Here is a 22814-nt window from a genome sequence, read left to right as displayed (position 1 = left end):
TTTATTGGGTTGAAACTGACAGCACTGTCCTATTTGTAAGCTGATGTGTGTGGTCACAGTACATTTAAGGTCTGAGGGTGACACTGACAGGGATCCTACTAGAAAGGGAGACAAGATAGTTCTTTTTTTTTCAACCAGTTTCTGCACCTTTTACAGGAGACCCTGGCACTTCTTGTAAATGTCTCCTCATTGTATATTTTTCCTTTTTGTCCAGCATCAAGAATAATGAAAGAATGATATGACACTGAGGAGCCAACATAGCTGGGCTTTGGCACAGACCACGCTTATAGTCCTATCTGCTGTCACCCATTAAAGAAGCTTTGACCGTCTACCATCACCAGGCATTTTATTAGAATGAAAAAGAAAAGAACATAAACATTTCTGCTTTTGTCCTTTCTTTATTGGCCAGAGTAACACATAGGGAGCAATATAAAGCCACTTTTCCACAATAAAGTAAATTCAGTTACTGCTATTATAGCCTGATGCAAGACCCTCCTGTATTGTTTTTAAAAGTTGCTGAAATTATTTTAAAAAAAAAAATACGGAAAATAAGCTATTTTTAGAATTTGAGAAAAGGACCGTTAGATGCACATATATGTAGCTTTTAGATTAATCTCTCTCTGGTGAGTCAGTGTTTTCTCTTTAATGATAAAAATACAAAAACAGACAATGATTTGTTGTGTTATTTAAACCCCCAGCCAGCCAGAGTAAGAATCTTCTCTTTGTGCAATCGTAGTATTGTAGGAAATCATTAAGATTTATGTGTACTGGCCTACTGATTAAAGAATATTACACAATATCACCAGTGTGTGAATGTGTGTGTGAATGGGTGGATGATTGTGTATAGTGTAAAGTGCTTTGGGGTCCTTAGGACCAAGTAAAGCGCTATACAAATACAGACCATTTACCATTTACCATTTAGTTACTACCAGGATGTCTTAGTTCACTATTGATTACTTAGCACTGAATTTCCAAATGTTTTTTGAGAGTTTTCTTTTCTGAACACACAAGTAAAGGTATCGTGTTGGATTTTTGCTGGGCTTATAACCAGTCAGGTTCCTATCTACATCAGCAGAAATGATTGGCTCACATCCTCTGTGACCTTTGCAAACGATGCACCTTCATTCATCACCTTCCATTACAAATGCACCATACATCCACGTCTATTTTGACATGTGTCATTGTCAGCTTAGCTAATAAATGTCCCTTTAGTGAGGGATGTCATAATTAGATCAGAGGCCATCACCCATGGACGTGCATCCCCTAATCTGGGCAGCTGTTTATAGCACATCTGTATAAAAAAAAATGCAACTTTTATGTTTGAAACATGACTTTCAAGCTCTTAGATTACTTTAGATCTGAAAAGGTGTCTTAACTCTTGAAGACAGAATGCTTGTTTCATGTTTATCACTCATTCCGTCTGTGCTCCTATGCTTTTATGATTTCTCTTTTTTTCCTCTCTGTAAATTGAGCAAGCTTTGAGTTTTTGTGTTTGTTGGAGAGAGAATGAAAGCAAAGGGAGTGAGAGAAAGACATGCAAATAGAAAGGCTGATTGCCTCCGTGTAACATGGCCCTGAGTGCTGAATACACAGCAACCAAAGTCCTTCATTAACAAGGTAGTGCAGCAAACACGCGTATACACAAGCAGGAGCGAGGCCCTGCTTGGTATCTTTGACAATGTACTCTAGCTATTTTAGACAGATGGGGGGACTGAATTTTAGTTGGGGGAAATCAATCAGATGGACCTTAATTAGGATGGCACGTATGCTTTTAGGGCAACCAGAACAAGCTTGCTGAAAGAAAAGAAAATCTCAGTGCTGTTGCTACCATTCAACTTTTTGTGTGTGTTGTGGTCCAAGAAAAGAGGACATGTGTCAGGCAAAAATAAAAGTAAAATAAAATAAAATTTCTTAACAGATTTTCTTTCTCTTTATCGCTAGTGGTGCAAGGTTCATGTCTGCTATCATATGAATATAAATATGAAAAATAGACTTACGTGTTTTTGGCCTAATTAAGCCTAAAGTAAGAGTATCAGCCTAAATCTGTTCCGCTATCAGCCATATTCTTGTAGCTATCAATCAAATAACTTCATTATTTTTTCAACGTTAAATATTATTTTTAATTGGATAAATATAAAGTTACCAGTGCAGATTGGTGTCAATGTGCGTAGCAGATTGGCACACACCCAAACTCCTACACACTTACACACATACCCACGTTCTGATACCTCGTTGACCCTGGGCCATCACTCTGATGTACAAGGCAAATGTGCAGGATCCAGGCCCCTGAAAGCCTCAGCCCTGCGTGCACTAAACAATGTAGATGTTGGGAGTCTGAACGCACCATGTATGTCTGTCAGTCAGTGAGACTTTTGATCTGCTTTGTTGTTGCTGCTACTCTTCTAACAATAAGCCTGTCTGTCCTCTGCATCCTCCTGGAGGGCTGCAGGAGGCTGTCAGGCGCCGACCCTTTTGACAACCGCATCTTGAGGGTTTCAAAATGTGGCGACAAAGGGTTTGGGAAACGTACATATACTGTGTGTGTGTGTGTGTGCGTACATGTGTGTGTGTTATGACTTTGTCTGTCAGTGCGCGTGTGGATGCACGGTTGAAGGGATAGAGGGTGACTGACAGACTAACCAAGCTCCAGAGACGCTCTCTCTGCTCCAGTGTCTGCTTGTTCGTCTTCCTCCGCCCACCCTCTGCCTTCATCTGTGGCTTTGTAAGCCTCCACATAATGTGGGAGCCTTAAAATGACAATGGAAATTATGGCTAATCTTTGTTAAGACACACTCATTACTGCCACGTTTTAGAATGAGAGTCCAATGATAAGACTTGGTCTGCCATGCTTTTCTTCCCCCCCCCCCACTCTGAAGAGACAGCCTGACATGCTGGAGTGATGTGTTTTATTCTCACTTTTTTGTGTTATTTTTCTATTCCCGCTCACAGTTAATAATGGTGGCAAACATATGAAAGGATGATAATAGGCTGACAACTTGGGCATAAAAGACTGGCTCCACCTTCAAACGAGCTTTTCATGCAGTTCTGCATGTGGGTGTGTGTTAAAGGGCTGATTTCTCTCGACTCTCTGCGTCTCTGTCTCTTTCCTCTTTTAGTAATCCCCTTCTAAAATATTCATAGCTAATCTGCATGTACAATGTAATTACAGACGGCTCTGAGTGATATCGGATATGGCCGGCAGAACACATGCTTCCAACAAAATCTTGATTTGGTGATTTGCGTGCTTGAATAAATATGTAGCAGACATGGGACGCGGTATGTCGGTTAAGACTCTTTACAATAGAGTGATATCAAACAAACTACGCTTTTAATAACTCTGTCAGCAAACTTATAGCAAGAGATCCCAATCATTTTCATGCCAAAACCCCACAATGCAATAAATATTTTAGATTTTGTCATAGGAGCTGTAATGATGCTGCCCCGTACTTTATGTGCTTAGTGCTCATTAACTGTGGTCGCTGCAGCAGATTAAAACATGTCCCTAAACTATCCCTCATATTTTTTTTCTGTTTTGCACCCCGCCACTCGAACCCCGTTTCCATATTTTGAATCCTGCAGGCTTCCATTTGGTGTTAATGGAACGGTGTGCCCTGTATGCTATTCTTGCAGGTCGATTTTTCACTCGTGCGCGAGTTGGGGGTGGGGTGTCCTTTTAAATGAAGCACTTGGTGTTTGTGACCTGTAATAAATGAGTTTGCAGTCAGTCATGGCAGCTGTAAGGAGACATCTGGGAACGAGAGTGAGAGAGAAAGAAAGGGAGATATTCAGACTTCACCGGGAAACAGTTTATCTATGCGAGGATGAAAAATGGTTGCACCAAACACGCTATCACTTATACAACAAATGGAAATCCTATTGTAAAATTCCCGCAGTTTACCACACAAACGTCAGGGGAAAAAAATGCAGCGAGTAAAAAATAATACCGCCGATAATCCAACACAATCGGGATTAATGATGATCTTACTATTCAATACCAAAGGGGGAAAAAAATGTAAAAATGGGTACCACACACACAATATACACTGTGGCTTGGGAGTTTCTGTCTGAATATTAGGCAAATATTTATTATTCATCTTGTAGATGAGGAAAAACAATGACTGCTGTAAAGAATCAACCAGAAAATCAAACAGGCAGAGACAAAGATAATGAAGTATAAAGCATGTAAAAAGAAAAAAAAAGGGCTCAATTTTCATTACCGATTCATCATCGGGGAAAAAAATCTTTTTCAGCCTTTAGTCTCATCATCTAAATTCCCAACATGTCAGGACAATACATTTACTTTAATCATCATCTTTTTTGTGTTTATGCCTTCTAAATACCATCCTATTTGTGGACAAATGTTTTGATATACTACACTCTACAAAACTGACTGCTGGGGTCATTCTGCTAACATTAAAAGATTACCTGAGTTCATAAAAATGGCTTCAGGAGTCTGCAGTGGAATGCTGATTTGAACCAGAAAATAGTGGAAAGTCACTGCTTGGTGGAGTAATTACGGAGTTGAAAGTATTGATCGACTCTCATTATTGTTAGTTATGGTCCATAATATCAAAGTCAAAGGTAGCTCCATGTATAGCTTCTGTTAATTAAATTGTTTTTTAGAAATTCAAGTCCAACATTTACCAGCAGAGTGAAGCCGTGACCTAGAAGTGTTTTTTTTTTTTTTTTGCTTGAAATGTAACATTTTGCAATTTTATATGAATTAAACTTTCTGGATTTATTTTCAAAATATGAAAACCTTAAACAAAATGATTGGTACTCTTGGTATTCCTGGTTTGTGTGGCTGTCACTCGTATGAAGCAGCAGTCACCTTGCAGCAGAGCAGAAATAGTGCAGCTCTTTTCCCCTGGATGTGAAGGTACATAAAGCACAAGATGAGAGGAGCAGGAAAGGCAATTGACCTTGGCTGCTTTTGGGGGCTGGCTATATAGCCATCAGGTTAGATGCTATGGTTATGCAGTCTGGAGAAGAGGGAGGAAAATAAGGGGACAGTGCTGAGTACGGTAGTTATTGTTCATAGAGTCGAAAAGCAGATTTGAATTCGTAATTGTTGAATTTGAACCATAATGAAAATGTACTGAAATGGAAATTATGTGTGTGCAGTTGTGTGATTAAATGTGGGTGGGTGGGATGGTACTTTATATCTAGAGGTGCTGACTAAGTATAAGCCAGGTCCAAAGTCAACCCTGCCATTTTACCCTGCTGTGCTAGACTGTTTACCTGAGACAGGGATGCTTTATCTCAGCCAGTCACCAGAGCATGTGTAAACACACAGAGGGGAACACACAGCATATCATGCGGTTTTCAGCTCCCCCTGCCTTTGTTCCAAAACCCCTCTCCCACAGAGAGACATTATCCCCTGATGGCAAGGTGAATGGGGTGCTGATGTAAGATTATTTGTAGCAGCCAAAAAGAGACAGGAAAAAAACGAATGGGGGGGGTATCAGAATAGGAAAAAAAATCCTAATTTTAGTCAGAGAAGGTCAGCCAGGAAGCTGGGTACACAGGAGTAGAGGTGTCTTTCTGTGGAGGATGGGACATGGGTGAGTGTCTTGGGAGTCTTGGTTAAAGTAGTCGCTATCACAGCAGCTGGACGGACAATTAATCAGAAACTGCCCAGGGGGGAAACCGAGGCTCTGACGTGGACACTTTATTCTGCAGGACACACACACACACACACGCACACACACCTGCTGATAGGCTCTCCCATGGCTTTGTCACCTCTTTCTTTGTGCTTCTGTTCTTTTGCTATCTTATTTCCTTCTCGTCGACCTGCTTTCATTGCTCATCTCCCTTCTTACACTGCTCTTTTTCTTCTTTCCTTTTTCTAATGCTTTCTCTTCTGGCCTTGACTGTCCTTTTGTTTCTTTTGCTCTCCTCGCCACTGCTCTGTTCTTCTCCAACATGTGTTTAGGTCTGCAAACCGCTTGATGAGAATCAGTTGAAAGGGCCTCTTGTGGTGTGACAGCTGAGTCCAAAGTTTGTAGGAGTTGCTGCAGAGGGAAGGAGACAGGGAGGTTGGAGGAGAAGAAAAATAAGGTGAAAGAGGGTTGACTAGTGGCTATACATTACCTTAACCACCCCGTCCTTCTTCTTTGCTTTCATCCCTACATTTCTGCCAATCCATCCCTTCTCTTTCCCCATGGCTAGCACCAAGTGATTGATGTATTTGAGTTTGACATGGCCCGGTTCACCCGAGGGCATTAGCAAGGACACTGGTGAGACTTAGCCAGATGCTGGGGAAAAGGCAGACAGAGAAAGTAGACGATGAAGAAAGGAAAGAGCACTCGACACTGTTGACCACTATGGCTTGCTACGGTTACTAGGGTGAGTAATCTTTTTCACGGTACACCTGTCCTTATTCACCTTGCGGCTTTTTCAGTATGGTTCAAGTAACATGGAATAATATGATTGTAACTGAGTGTACACATAAAATGTAATTAGTTAATCAATTCCTTTATCTCTCAGTACTGCATGTAGAGACAATTTTTGAATTTTCCAAGCCTCTGCCGAAAAGAACCTACGGTTCACATATTCAGATCAACTGTCTTGGTTGTTCCTCATCTTCAACCTCAACCTCTCGTCTTTTAAACAGCCTTACTTAAAAATATGCTGTTATTATTGTTGTGTGTATTGAAACAGACATAGGCGATGTCACCGATGTCGGGATCATAAGTGCATCTTCAATAAGCCCTCGGTGTCTCTTTCCTCAATTGGAGGCAGGCTGTGTAGTGCTTTACCCTCCAGGGGGGTCTGGGTGTCCCACCAAGCTAACACCCACTTGACATGAAGCCGTCAAAGGGGGAACAAGGCCCACAGTGTCTCCCTGCCCCAAGTGCTTTGTCCTGGAGTAGGCTCCCGCCGTTGCACCCAGCTCCCAGCCTCACGTGACATGCATGAAGATGAGGGAAGCACTTGTCTGCACGGAGCCAGGCAAAATAAATCCAAATATGGCCCCATGTGTTTACGATGGCAGTGAGTTGCACGATGTATTAAAAAGAAACAGACAAGAAAACTCAGAACGAATGTTGTCGTTATAAATCCAAAACTGATCTTGGGGTCAAATTCTCACATGTCTCTGAGGAAAATTATTGCTGTTGTTTTTGAGAAAATTGCCACAATTATATCAGAATTCCATGGGACATTCTCATAATTGTTCTATGTATTAGAAAAAGACAGAAATACGTTTGTAAAGACAATATATTTACTTAATAAAGATTTAAATGGGTAGAAAGATTCAAAAGAAAGCAGTAATTATGAGTAAGATGCTTTTCACTACTGAAATCACAGGTGAAGATGGGATATCCCAGCCATCTGCCAGATTTATTAAGCAACCAAAAGGTACTCTGTAGACCCCAGACAACATATTAACCAACACCAGTTGTATTAATTAACTAAAACTGGTTTCAGGGCCCCTAATGATATTCCATGTATAATATGTGCTGGAACAAAACTACCCTGTTAAAGAACATTTCATTCTGTTAGCTAAAAACAAAACAAAACAGTTTTTTGCAGATATATTTTATTTATTAATTGGCAAAAAGCAGGAAAAACTCAGGCAAACATAAATCTAGAATTAATGCTTATACCTGGAATGCAAGCGAATAAAAGTCCATTGTCAGGTCTGAGTTGGCGTAAATTAGATGTTCTTCACAGCGCAGGCAACAGAATTCTACAACTTAATGGAGATAAACAACCAGTAGGCTGACAAGTCGAAGTAGAAGTTAACAAGTCAAATTTATCTAAGTTTGGTTTTATGTAGCTTTTTGGAGGTAGAGTACAGAAAAGCATACAAACCTTCTTGAAGCATGTAATCCCACATTTTCACCTGTCTGCCTCAAGTCTTCTCAGTAAATAGGCAGTTTTATCCACTCAGTGTTTGCAATATCTCCCAATCTCTGTCTGCATTGTGATGAGTGTATTGTGTATGTGTCACCCAGCTGTCTCCGAGTCTCAGACTGCCTGGCTATCTGAGCAGCAAACACAACAACAACAGGTATCTTCTGCTCTCCTTCTCACTGCCGCCTACCACACTTCAGGCTTTTGCTCTCTGTTTGGCTTGGCAGCAATGTGAAGTCAATAGGATGAATAAAACATACCTGAATCAGAGCCCTCTACCCTGGGAAATGTCAAACTGTCAGTATGGCTTAATGGGAAAACATAGGGCCGATCCCAAGGGTCAGACAGTTTATTGTGCAGCACCTACAAAAATGCAGTCTTGCCACTTCGTTTGTTTGTATGTCACAAACACACACATTCTCACTATAATGTGATAATCCATTATGTTTCAGAGTGACACAATATTTACCAGAGTGGAAACTTGTCTGCACTCGTGTTACTGTAAACCGCTTTGGGTAAAACCATCCGCCAAATTACATATGGTAAGTGCCTTTCATTCAACTGGTCTGTCACTGACTAAAACCACCAAAAAAAACATTTAGCACGCATTATTACACATATTACATGAGGCTCATCTCACCCTGTGGTGGTGGTAGCTAACCCCTACAGCTAATTATCTTTAAATTAGGGCTGAGGTCTAGGTTTAATTAGGCCTAGCTATGAGGAGGGTTGAAGCACAGCACTAACTCCAGCAACTTCAGCTGCCAAACCTCATCAGCCTAATGGAGACTCAAACAACGAGGGCCCTCGGGGGCCTGACAGGCTGGCCTGACTTTCTGCCTTATGCCAACCAAAACCCGTACACACACACACACACACACACACACACACACACACACACACACACACACACACACACACACACACACACACACACAGTACACACACAGTACACACACTACTATCCGAGCGAGGGCCAGATGTTTAAAGACGAAGTTAGAGTGAGGCAGGTTGTGTCAGTAGCAGAGAAGTTAAAATTTTAATAACATAATGGAGTGGAGTCCCAACTAGAGTCCCCTGTTTTCAAAACTACTAAAAATAGTTTACAGTCATCCTCATACACGACTTGATGAGGCATATAAATACATAGCCTACGAAGCATATTTGTCACATGTATTGGTCTGGTTGTTCTTGATAGTCATCTGGTGTAAGAGATGTTTTCAGCCTCTTGTAGGAAAACAAGAGGCAGTAGCCAGTCTTCCATACCAACGCCTGTTTCTTACCATTATTCCCTTGGCATCACCTTCTGCTGGGAACAATTCCTAGACTATCACCACACTAACAGGGAAGTGCAGAGTGATGAATGCTTGATGACAGTAGATGACACATGGATGTGTCTAAACACAGTTACAAACACCAGCCGTGTATTATACCCACATAAAACGCATGTATGTTTTGACCCCAAAACTTAGACAGAATATGAGAAGCAGGGCAGCCATAGAATTTTTCAGATTTTCGACCAACCATTTGCCTTAGCATTTCCCTAAATTGCTTACTGTAACTGGAGCAAGCACAAAGCTCTTGTTGTTAAGCCCATCTGAAAGTAATAACGAATGCCCAAAAGAACTACCAGACCTTGTTCTTCTTGTTTCCTTAAAATCTTTAAAATTCGTACCTCCTGCTGTTATACTGCACCATTACACTCCCTACAACACTTTGTTAGGTACATCTTTTAAGTACAAATTGGATCCCATTTTGCTTTCAGAGCTGCTTTAATTCTTCATGGCATAGATTCAGCAAGGTACTGGAAACATTGTTGTGAGATTCTGGTCTGTTGGACACGACGGCATTACAAAGTTGCTGCAGATTTGTCGACTGCACATTTATGATGTGAATCTCCCGTTAAAATACATCCCAAAGGTGCTCTATTGGATTGAAATCTGGTGGCTGTATGGGCCAGTTATGTAAAGTAAACTCATTGTCATATTTAGGAAACCAGTTTGAGATCATTTGAGCTGTGGAACATGGCACGTTATCCTGTTGGTAGCAACCATCAGAAGATGAGTACACTGTGATCATAAAGGTATCAATATGATCAACAGTACTCAGGAAGGCTGTGGCATTTAAATGACGCTCAACTGGTCAGCCAAGAATATATCACACGGCCCACACCATTATACCACTCCCACCTGCCTGATCTTTTTCAGCTGGATGGATCCATGTTGTTTACTCCAAAGATTGACCCTACGATCCAAATGTCATAGCAACAAGTGAGACTCATCATATCAGACTATGCTTTACCAATCTATAGTCCAATTCATGTGAGGCTGTAGCCTCAGTTTCCTTTTTTTAACTGAGAGGCCTGATACCCACCGTGGTCTTCTGCTGCTGTACCCCATCAGTTTCAAACTAAACGTGTTCACTCAGAGAATGCTCTTTTTTGGACCATTCTCTCTCAACCCTAGAGATTACTGTATGGGAAAATCCCAGTAGACCCTTCTTTTAAAACTCAGACAATTCCCTCTTGCACCAACAACCATGTCATTTTCAAAGTCATTTAAATAATCACATATTTTCCCCATTTTGATGGGGAAGAAATGTGAAATACACTTGTTGCCATGCTATTAGCAGATTAGCTACAATATTTGCATTAAACAGATATACCTTAAAAACAGTGACTGGTTGGTATATAGAGCTCCCTTCCTACCTTGACTGCTTCTCATTCCCACTGCTTAAGTATCAAAACTGAACAATGGTGAATATTCTAACCACAGTCTAAATTCACAAGTAATTACAAACCAGTGGTGTTGGTTTTGATGATGTGCCAAAAATAATAAATTAGAACTTAATAACTAAAAATATGGAATTTTAATTTGAATGAATAGTTCTATCAGTCTAAGAAAACATTTTAAACTGCTTTATAAAGAAACTCAAGTTTAAACAAAAGCTGTTTGCAATTCCCAACAGTGTTCTGCGTCTTGCCAAAATACTTCTCTCATCTGTCTGTTAACCTGTCCTTTATTCATCAGACAGGGCCAGCACATAGATAAATAAAGACAGGAAAAATTGGCAGTAGGGGTATTTGTTCTGTGGGGCATGTTGGCCTCCTCTCTGCTCTGACAGCCAGTCTTTCTGAGAGGATTGAATGAAGGAGATGGGGCAGTGAAACTGGCAGGACGCTAATGGGTGTGATGCTAATGAGCTACGAGCCAATAAACAAGCGCTACCTCCCTCTCCCCTCACCTCTGATCCCCACTCTTGTTTGTTTAACAACCTTGCAGGTATGATGAAGTGAATTCAGCCAGGATGCCAGAAATTACCAAAAAAACGATAATGGAAGAATGAGAACTGTAATGTGAGCTAAACGCACTCTTTTTGTACAGTAATAAATCTATTTATCACTGAAATAGAACCTTCATCTCCAAAACAGTTGTGTTTTTGCAAAAGTTGTGTCCGTTGTTGCGTTGCTGCTTATTCTGACAACAATTTGTAAAAACCTTGGAACTGACAGCAAATTGTTTTTACCATTTTGCGTGATAAAGGATCTAACCTGCTTATTGATGATTTGTTTCATAGTGTGCCAAATGTTTTCAGTGTGTGACAGCTCTACATTGCAGGCCAATTTCACACGTAGATAGTATCAAACAGTAGTATTACCATATTTGAATGTGGGCGCCAGCGTTTTAATTAACTAACTGGATGATTTCTTTTTTAAAAATACATGAATGAGAAGTAAAAATAACCCTAACCCTTCCAGAGTTGTTATGAAGAATAAACTTTATAGTGGCCAAAAACCTTGTTTTGTACCAGACTGTAAAAAAAAATGCATTAAAAGCTGTAAAACTGGGAATATTAATGTCTCGCTTTTGGCCAATGGTGGCCAGTGAAGGAATATTTTTGATGGTCATGATCTCAGAATCAATGCTGCCTTCACCATTAATGCAAGTTGCCTATGCCACTAATGTATCTCAGTACCGTCACAGATGAATCATTACCAGATGATCTCTCTCCTGTTAGTCTGAAGGACCATCGTAATCGAAATATTGGGGCAAAGGGGATTTTTAAGACCTCAGGGGAGTTTCCCACAGTTTGAAACAAGCTTGGTCTGAGAGAAGGTGATGGTATTTCTTAACCTTGTTTTTTTTTAATGTTATTTATTTTTAGTAGTTAAAAATTAAAACTAATTATAGTTTTAAAGTTGTCCATATGGTATGCTTATTTATAGATATTTATGAATCAGAATAAATAAATGTCAGTTTGATACTTATTCAAGTCCCTGACTTGTTGCTCAGTGATCCTATTAGCTTTTTAAAAAGGCTGCTAATTTCTTTATTTTTCTGTAAGGATTATCATTTTGAGGGTGTATGATGATCTAAAACGACAAAAATGTTGTCAAAACAAAACTTTTTTTAAGTGTGTTGCTGGTTTTAAATTTAGAAGGAATATTTGATATTTGATTTGATGTTAAAAAGCATTTATACATTGATTTTCAATCAATTTAATGACATTTTACAGCATCCTGACCAGAACCGTAGTTGTGCTATTAATACAATTTAATACACTTCACTTTATGAAATCTCCATATAGTACAGACTGAGGTTTTATGTTTAAAGAATATTGTAAAGAATATTCTAAAAAATGTACATGAGTGTGAGTGCATTTTTTATACTTGAGTGCGCTCAAACACGCCGAGTTTTGCACACATCTATACTCGTCAAGACAATTTCAAGCAAAATGGTGGTACTTAAACATGAGTAGGGCATTTTGGTGCACTTCACACCTGGGAAATAACACAAAATTGACTCCAAAATAACCATCTTACCCTCACCCTTTTATGCTTATAGGTGCTTTTCTGTGCTTTTTACCCTCTTTCTCTTTAACAATTGGTATTGTCCCCTCTTTCCTACCCTGGAGAAATGTCAGTTGGGCGGGCATCGTCCGTCAAACTGGCATCTCTGACAGAGTGCTCGGCTAAAAGGCCATGCTCCGATTGGCATGGGATCCCCTGGCTGCTCTGTGTCAAGCTACAGTCTTCTTTCCTCTCCTCTTCGTGTTATCGTTGTTGAGAAGGCATTTTTAATAATAATATCTCTCTCCCTGTCTAATTATAATCATTTTTAATTATTTTTAAGAGAAAAAAAAAGTCAAACATGTAATCAATATGCTGAAGAAATACATGGCAAATTCTTTTACTGGTCTGACAACACTAGTAATTGCTCATTTTGCTTTAGCTTCTCACAGTTCAGTTTGATGGGGATGAAAAGGGACCACAGGCTGTTTATAGTGGGTGGAGGGAGGTCTCAGTCTATCTCCTATCTTCTTTTTTTCCCCTCCTTCCAGTGATTAATATTGATTACTCACAAGCAACTGAATACAGCCAAGTCTCTCTGTCACTTTGAATGCAGGTTAGGCCAACTTGCCTTCTTCAGGATAAAGTCTTTTTAATTAAGTGTGAACAACTTAAACTGACCCATACTAAATGTTGTTTAATGTCTCTGTAGTCTTTCCAACTAAGTGTTCTCCTGAAAGAATTTTGTCTTATCCCAATAACATATATCCCAATTAAATTATATTTGTACATTTTTTTTCCCTTTAAATTTTCAGCCCCGCTTACATAAAAGATCAGGTTGAGGTTAAAGATGGCTCTGGAAATTTGAAAAAGAAATTATACATTTATTTTTAAATGCAATGACTCTTACTTTAGTCTGGAGATGGTTTAGCTGGTGACGGCTGTGGTCGGAGATGATTTGAGGGCATGCTGCACTGCTGACAAGCTCAGTTCTGTCTCGTTTATATTTTATCTACTGAGCAAAAACACTACTGTTGGCCAGAGCCACAGAGGCCACAGAAGGCAACTTCATATGTCTACTGGAGGTGTATGATATGTGCATACTGTAGATGTCATAGAAGTGTTTGCTTTTAATCAACAAAGTCATGGAGAAGTAAGAATAAGGTAAGGTGAAGTGATGAGCCGTATCCTATTACTGTCCATCAACTAATGCTCTTTATGCCAGAAATTCATAGACAACACAACTTCTAGGCCTCTGTAGTTGATTTGTGTGAACTACCTGTTCCAATGATATAAGACTATAAACACACAAAGACAAAAAACAAAAAAAAGACTGCAACAGCAACAACAAAACTTCACATCTCTGATAGATTGTTAAATAAATTACAGGAAATATTTATATTTCTGGATTCTTAAAGAATTAGAAATCCTGAGAACTTTTTAACTTAAGCTGAATGCCTTTATCTGATTTCTGGATGCAAAATTGCTCTATTTAAGATGGTTTGCAGAGCTTATTTGTGTAACGTGTGAAACTGTAGTGCCGACGAGTCGGTGGGCAAAGAAGATGCCTTGCTGCATGTTTCCATTCGATTATGTCAGTAGTGAACGTTTGCTCCCATCTCTGAGCTGGAATTGCTCATACAGTACAATAATTTGTGAGACTACACGTGTTTTGTGCAAAACGGGACATCTGGAATAATCTGTGCAGAACGCGATTTCATGCCGTTGTCTCTTTTTGGAGCGTGATACAGTATCTGCCTGCTGATGTATGTTGTGTGCGCATTTGGTTGTATGGGAGTACTGTAGCTAATGTAATGAATTTCACATGACAGGTGAATGTGTTACTTTCACATGGCCTGCAACAAAATGCACCCAACATAACCTGGGCAATGTTTAGCAAGGCGCAGGGTTTCCAAAGTTCTTCCTCTTTATCCAGTTGCATTTATTTATTTATTTGTTCATTATTCAACTGCACATCCATACACACACGAAGAGGCACACTTGGAGGTTGAAACAAAACGTTTAACTTTGAAAGTTGGGCTTCTAATTAGCAGAATTAGCAGTAGATCAAAGAGGACAATTAAGGGGGGTGTTTGTGGTAGCAAGGGCTCATTAGCATCACAACACATGGACACGGCCATGAAACAGAGAGTGGCAGAAGGAGTCTCATTACACAGCACCACTGTGCTTACACCGGGCCACATGCAGACAGATTGGCCATCGGGAGAGAAGGAGAGCGAGAACAACTAGCTCTAACGCACAAAAACAAGGATATCGACTCACGCGTTTCAGTAGGATGCACTAACACCTATGGTTATAGCTATAGATACAAGAAATCATTCCCCTTGTGCACACAAACACGTATTCAGATATAGAGCTCATAATATTTACTGGCACAACAGAAAACAAAAGCTAGTCCCTGCTTGCTCTCATCCAATTTCAGCTTAATTAAGAGGGGAATTAACTTTGATCTGCACTGTGTAGTAGGAGCTTGGTAGCCCACCCTGTAGGAAAGCACAAGCCCATAAGTATTCTTCAACCTCACCCTCAAAGTCAGGCCCAGATTGTTTTCCATTCATTCCTCACTGTTTGAAGTCAATACAGATAAGAGCAGGAAAGATTCTATTAGGACTACCTGAGCCTTCCTCGTTAGCTAGATCTAACAAAGTCTTGGCAGTAAGCCAATGCGTGCGTGTGTTGCTTCCCACACTAATGGCATAAGCACAACAAAAGATCAAAGGTTTTTCGGATGGTCCTTTATTTTACCGGTCCCATTCACTGCTTTTTAGTGTTTGGTCCAGTGACATGGGTTAATGATGTACTGGAACAGATGCTTTAAGAGAGAGAGCAAGGTTTGAACGTGTTTGAAACCTAAAATATGACGTGCGCAAACACGCAAGAATTTGTTTTGCAGGCAGCACAGCTGGCACTAATGTTATGTTCGGTTTTACTCATAAGACAAAAACAAAACGAAAGAGGAGACACTGATGGGATGAGACCTCTGCTGACTTCATTTCACTTTAGTTGCATGCGTTCTTTAAGCGAGTGCTGATACATATAGGAACAGGCTCAAACTGGCATAAAAAACCTGTTAACTATTATAAATAACTGTTACAGTTATAATTTACTATTATATACTATTTATCAAAGTAAATGTTGCTGTTGTACTTAAGCTGAAAAATAGTGTGCAGATTATATAATCAAAATATATCTGAAGTATCTAAAGTAAATATCTTTATTATATAGTATGTAGACTTGCACATTTAAAAATCATATCCAGCTTATATTGGGCATAGTTCAAGATCAGCAGTGTGTGTGTGTGTGTGCGTGTGTTTGCTTCCACCAGCAAGCCATGATTTATTTTTATCTTTGGATAATCTTTTTCCATTAACAACTGTTCCATTAACAATGTTGAACTTCTTGGGCCTTTTGCACAAACCACAGGTGATAGTGTCACGTGAATGTGGAGTAATCTTGGTATGTAGAATACTTTCTCACAGTAACTTATTCTGTACAGTCACTTTTAACTGTTTAATATAATGGACAGTCCCTGTCAACATAAATCATCAGTTTTGTGCAAACTCTGTGTTTCCCAGAAGAACACCAACAGGGAGTAGCAGTCTCCTCTCTTGCTGCTTTTCTTTCCTGTTGAGATGTAGAGAAGTTTCCTGTTCCTGCCACTGTCACCCTCTACTCCCCTCCATCTCAGTGAAAAGCTGGTTCGGCGTATCAGCACCAGGGTGGGACAGTGGGATTGAGAGGTGGAAGGGGACTTGTGATTGACAGTACTGATAATCACTGTAATAGGTGCAGGGTGAGGAAAGTAGGAGGAAAGCAGCTGTTTCGTAAATGTCACCACTACTAGAAGCAGCAGCAGCATCCTCTCTGCTGCTGCTGCTGCTCGCAGTGAGTGTGGAACAGGAAGGAAAGAGGGAGTAAAAACCAGAAGAAGGAGACAGAGAGGATAACAGGATGGGATGCTCGCTGAGGGCTGCCAAAATGTTCTGTCATAACAGACAAATCTCATTTATCTTCTTCAGCACAGCAGTAACTGTCAGCTATCCACTCGGAAGGAACATAACTAACTCTTGGCACCAGAGTAAGGGGATTAATTTAAATGTCCCACATTTATTTACAGTTACTTATTCACCTGGAAGTTCAAAAGGCACAGAAGCCTCAAAAGTTTTCTTTTTCTCAGAGATGTCACTCTGGGTCCAAGCTGTTCCGTTTTGTTCACAAATAATGCCAATTTTACAAAGAAATACACGTTCCTTAGAAAACATGTTGAATAATTAGTTGAATAATGGGACTGACAGTAATATTTGTTTAAACACTGCCTTTCACTTCTGCACTCGTGCTTTGATGGGAAGGGAGTGCGGGTGGGGTTGCGGGTGGGGGATGTCAGTACAATTGTTTCATAAATTAGACACTCTGGACATAAAGAAAGTTGCTAATGACATTTCTTTTAATAAAATGCTACCTTTCATGGCTTTAATGTCTTTTTTATTTTTCCGCTTTATTCTGCCTTTTATCGTTAATATTTCTCTGTTTTTCATCCTGTGTCTGTAATTGTATTTATTTATTTATTTTCGCTTTCTCATTCGCTCTTTAATATCTGCTCATTACAGTGAATAAATGGTATTTCTTTGCAGAACATGTTGAATATGGCGGTTATCTTTAAAAACGCAGCTGCGAACGTACAGATATGCGTGCATGGAGTAACTACAATTTGTGCTGTGCCTTTGAACTGCCAGCGCAGCTAATCATATTTTGTCCACACCACCGCTGGGGCCTGATCATTGTTTATATAACACAAAAGTGCTGTTAAGTCCCTCAGTATTTCTGTTTGGATGTCTCTGTTTTTTTTTTCAGCAAATGGAGAGACATGAAACTGACTGACTTCCTACTGACATCCAATTAAATTCTTTTACTGAACATTGCTCAGTAGGCTCTGTTATACTTTCACTGTAGATGTTTTTTCCCCCATTTTTTAAATAAGAAAATGCATTTCAGAGTTTTGTTTTTTTGGTCTGTTTTTTTTTTTTTTTTTGTGTGTGTATGTCTTCCCTGCTCTGGTCTCCAGTGTCAATATGTGTATTACTAGAAAGTTTACCCGTTTGGCCTGTTCTGTCATCCACAATAAATTAATAAATAAATCAATGAATTAAATAAATAAAACCTCCTACATAAAGTGAAGACATTAGTGCAAAGCGAAAACATGTTTTTACTAAGTGAAGACATCTGTGCCGAGTAATGAGTAATGGAACAATGCCAGCTGCACTGGTGTACTCAAAATGTCTGCAATTAAAAAAAAAATTAAATTAAATCCTATTCTCTGCTTGTTTTTTGTCTTCCGTCCTTCTTATGAGTCCAGTATTTATTCATTTCAATAACAATTCGGCTATCAAGCTTACTTTTTAAAGGCTTTTTTGGGGTGGGGGGCTCAGCATCAGGGGCAGCATTACTGGATCCATACTGAATTTTATTTTGCAGTTCTTGATCTTAATATAGATCATAATAGACATAATAGACTTTTCCTCACACTATTAGCTAATGGTTAACTAAATGCAGCCGAAGAGTAGCTCAATTATAGCAACTTGTGAAAATGTTAGTAAGTAAATCATAATACCAGTTGTGTGATACGTTTTGGGTCATGCAGAGCATTGGGTGTACCACATCACATTACAGTTGTCTGAAACATAGTGTTATTAGCATGACTGTACTAGATACAGTAATACCTTTCAGTTACTAATCACTTATAATGTTACTTGTATTACACAAGTTACTTTGTTGCATTATGGGTGGAAAAATATGACCAAGTCTGCCCTTTTATTCACATTGAACTACAATCACTTGACCTCAGTTTTTGTGGAAGATAGAACAAAAACAGAAACGTGATCTTTTGGGGAATGAGGCTTTCTTCATATTTATTGCATGAAGGGGCAACAGTGTGATGATGAAGAGCAAATTGTGCTCACTCCACAAACAACAACCCACTGCTGTGACCACAACATCGAAGCTTTAAAAGCAACTTCGAAAGCAACATGCTTTCCTCTTTTATACCGAGTCTATGATGTTAACACAAAGCTAGCGGCAAGAGACCTCCATAATCAGAGTTGTATAAAGGCGGAGTGTATGGTGACCCCAACCAAGCAGGCAAGGCTTGATTTTCAGCAGGTTCAGTCATGCGAAAAGAATGTTTTCTTAGGTCTCTATGCAGTCCTGTGAAAAACTACAAGATAGTTCTACAAGATACTGAACATTATACTATGTTCAGTATCTTGTAGAACCACCTTTAACAGCAGTAAGTTGGAAGAATCATTTTCTGTATTAAATTATTTTTACATCTCGTACATCGATGTGGAGGTATTCTTTTTTATAATATTAAAATCCTGTAGTTCACTGAAGGGATTTATGGATAGCTCTCTACAGATCTTGCTACAGCTTTTGGGTTGAGGTCTGGACAAATGCATTACCTTGATTCTCTTCTTTTTTAGCCATTCTGTTGTAGATTTGCTGGAAAGCCTAGGATCAATGTTCCTTTGCATGACCCAATTTCAGCCAAGCTGTAGCTGTCATACAGATGACTTCACATTTGATTCTAGGGTACTTTGGTTCAGATGCAACTTTGCAAACTATGCTGTCCATGTTCTTTTTAGAGGGGAAAGACTTTCTCCTGGAAACCCTTATAAACAACTTATACTTGTTCAATCTTTTTCTAATTGTACTGTTATGAACTTTAACATCTAACATGCCGGTTTGAGCCCCGGCTTGAGCCCCAGCTTGGACAGTCTCGGTCGTTGTGTCCTTGGGCAAGACACTTCACCCGTTGCCTACTGGTGGTGGTCAGAGGGCCTGGTAGCGCCAGTGTCCGGCAGCCTCGCCTCTGTCAGTGCGCCCCAGGGTGGCTGTGGCTACAATGTAGCTTGCCATCACCAGTGTGAGAATGGGTGGATGACTGGATGTGTAAAGCTTAGGGACTAGAAAAGCACTATACAAATACAGGCCATTTACCATAACTGTGGAGCTCTTGGGTTTTTTTTTTTTTTTTTTTTTTGCAATTTCTGTGAGCATCACAGTGTGACCTTCAGATGAATTTGCTGGGATGTTTACTTCTGGGAAGACTGGCAACTATCTTGAATGTTTTCCCCTTGTGAATAATGTGAAATTTCCAAGTTGAAAAATAATGTGAAAACTTTCTCTTCTGTGTTACTGTAACAAAAGCACAGATGGAGAGGCTTGTAGGATTGTATATTTATGCCATAATACGTCTACTGTAGCTCCTACAGTAGACTTATTATCACTACAAGTTTTCTGTGAAGTGCTCTATGATTTCTTTTTCACTGACTTTCACCAACTTTCACCAATTCACATTAAAGGAAATTAGGGGAAAGAGTTCCTGTATGTCTTCCTTATTAAGATAGAACTTTGTGCTTTTTATTAGTTTTATTGCACAAAAGGACAAGAGCGTAATGGTAAAATGGGAACTGCATCCAAGACAGAAAGTACTGCGTTATGCTGCAAGTAGAACTTCAGCTATGCACAGATAACATGCTAACGCAAAGCTAGTCAAGAACCCAGAGTTATTTTAAAGCTGAGTGAATGCCGACCCCAGCCCAGCAGGCACAAGCTGAACTTCAACAGGAAACAAAAGCAGTGAGGAGCAGTCAGGTCTGAAGCCGCTGCTTCTACCTGTTCAAGTAGAATCACTGTGGCAATAGCTTCAAAGTCTATTAGACCGGTTTTTTTTCTCTTAGCTTTGTGTTGTTGGCTTTGAGTTTCAATGTAAAAACTAATGTGAGCCCTCATGAGGATAGGGATTTGTCTTGGTTTGTGGGACTGTAGCCTCAGGTTTATACTTTTAATTGGTTATTTTGTCACTGTGCTTTTCAGGTCATTTTAAGGTCATTTTCAGGTCATTTTAAGGAGCAATGTAATATAACGATTAGTGTAACGGATTACTTAATCTGGCAAGTTGTTAAGTTACATACCTCATCACTTTTAAGAAAAGTAAGAAGTAATGTGTAAAGCTTCTCTTTTCCCCAACATTGACGATATGAAAGAATAGAGTGTATGTCATAGACAGACATGCCTTCCAGATCTTAGAGTGAGCCTTTATTGTAAAAGACCAGTCAGCATGCACTGTCCGCTGGTTTGTTTCTCAGTTAGATAACATGTATATCACATCTAGTTTTACAATGAGGATACTTTAACAATGAAAATCCAGTACCTTTACAACTTTACTAACTAATGGATGAACATTGTGGTGGATATTTTGCTTCATGTACAAGTCAGTAGATTTAAGAAAGAAAAAAGAACAGTAAACAGGCTGAGGAACAATAATGTACAGCTTGAAAATAAGTCGATGTCATTGATATTGGGGTTGCCCAATAATACACCGCAAAGGCCTTGGTTTGATTCTATCTCAGACTTTTCTCAGAATTTTAGTAATTTACCATTTAGAGACTTTTACAAATTGAGAAAATGTTCAGGCGAAGATTCATGCTAATAATTATTGTTGTTCAAACTCACTGTTCAGGGAAGACTCACAAACATTAATTCATAATTCCTTTTCCGGGTCAACTCTTAAATAGTTCTGGGTATCGTCACTGATTTCTAGAATCGATTCGATTCCGATTCGGAAATTTTGCCTCAGACAGTCAGAAATATTATAATTCAGATCATGCATCAGTACATTTCCATATTTTTATATCTATAAAAAGAAAGCTGACACTTGCCAGACTTAATCAAAGGTGTGAGCATCACAGCAGATACCTTTGTGTCAAAGTAGCTGAGGATAAAACAGAAAAACGTGAAGGTGATTTTCCTGGCCTGGGATTTTATAAAAATATTCTGCAGTAGATCAAAAACGAAAGAAAGTCATTAATCAACATATGAACAGTAGCTGATGCTGCTGAAGTGAAGCAGAGCAAAGTTACAGAGGTTTTAGAGACACAGCTAAGCGTTTTGCAATTTTGTATAATTTTAAAAAGTTTCAATTTGTTCAGTAGCCTATTGAATGACAGAAATTAGGTTTTCTTTTCGGAAGCAAGTAAAAGGAAAAAAAAAAACAGCGAAAGCAAGCGAATAATGCAGAAAACAGATTTTTAGATGGGGAAACTGTTCTTGAAGTGTACTGTGAGAGAGAGAGAGAGAGAGAGAGAGAGAGAGAGCTGTGCATGAAGTGTGATTTTATCGTGGTGGAAGCAAAACAGCAAAAGTAAGTCATGACGATGTTTATGTGAAGCGAAGTTTGGATCTTTATTTGCTGCTCGTTCAGTCAATATTGCCTGGGGAGAGATAAAACCTGCAGCTTCAGAATCAGCGCAAAAATGGTGTAAACACAAAGCGCGGACCCGCCGACGGATCAGAATCAGTGAGCTGTCGGCTTTCAGCCCCGACCGTGTCCGTGCCGTCGGGTGAGAAAGGCGACATCTGATTCTGATGCGTCGGCGGGTCCGAGCTTTGTGTTTACGTCTCTGTGCAGAATCCGTGTACCTGCTCTCATTTACTGTTTTAGCTGTTTGGTGGTTGTTGAAATTTAGTGAGGTTTAACCTGAGATTCTGGCGTTTCGGGCAAAATAAATTTATATTAAAAAATCGATTCAGGATTTTAATGAATCGATATCACGTTATCCAAGCTAGAATCGATTTTAATCGATAAATCGATAATCAAAACCCACCCCTACTCTTAAATCACTTTGCCGCACATTACAAATCTCAAATTGAGTAAGCAACTATAACTGCGCATTTAGACTCACTCTGCAAACTATGTATTTAGATTCACATGTGTGTAAAATCACTGTGGATGGTTTTGTTTTCCATGTTTCCATAATAATAAAAAGTAAACATTAGTCACTGCAAGTGGACATTGTACTGTAAGACTGTAAAGCTTTTCTTTAAATAGAGTTAAATAGAGAAAAACAACATTATAAGTGAAGTTATTACGCTGTTTTTTCAGTATTATGTATTGGAATTTCAGGAGCAGGACCTCGCCTCCAGGTCCCCCCAGTTCTGCAAGCTGTCATTCTCGTTTACTTGCCCCACCGTCCCTCCCCTTTTCAATTATTTAAATTCTTCAATTCTATTTAGTACATGGGGATCTGCCAGGCCCGGGAGCCGTCACCAGTCCCCTTTGAGGCCTTCCCCAAACCACAGCTCAGTT

At 39.5% G+C, this 22814-nt stretch overlaps 1 protein-coding gene across 3 annotated transcripts in view; it reads left to right on the top strand.

The window, feature by feature from the left end:
- Nucleotides 1–22814, top strand: part of erbb4b (erb-b2 receptor tyrosine kinase 4b) — a 305088-nt gene that overhangs the window by 3325 nt on the left and 278949 nt on the right. The window lies entirely within an intron of this gene.

The sequence above is a fragment of the Simochromis diagramma genome, unplaced genomic scaffold (assembly GCF_900408965.1).
Source record: "Simochromis diagramma unplaced genomic scaffold, fSimDia1.1 OVJJ01000343.1, whole genome shotgun sequence".
Lineage (NCBI taxonomy): Eukaryota > Metazoa > Chordata > Actinopteri > Cichliformes > Cichlidae > Simochromis > Simochromis diagramma.
This window is presented reverse-complemented; position numbering and strand designations above follow the sequence as displayed.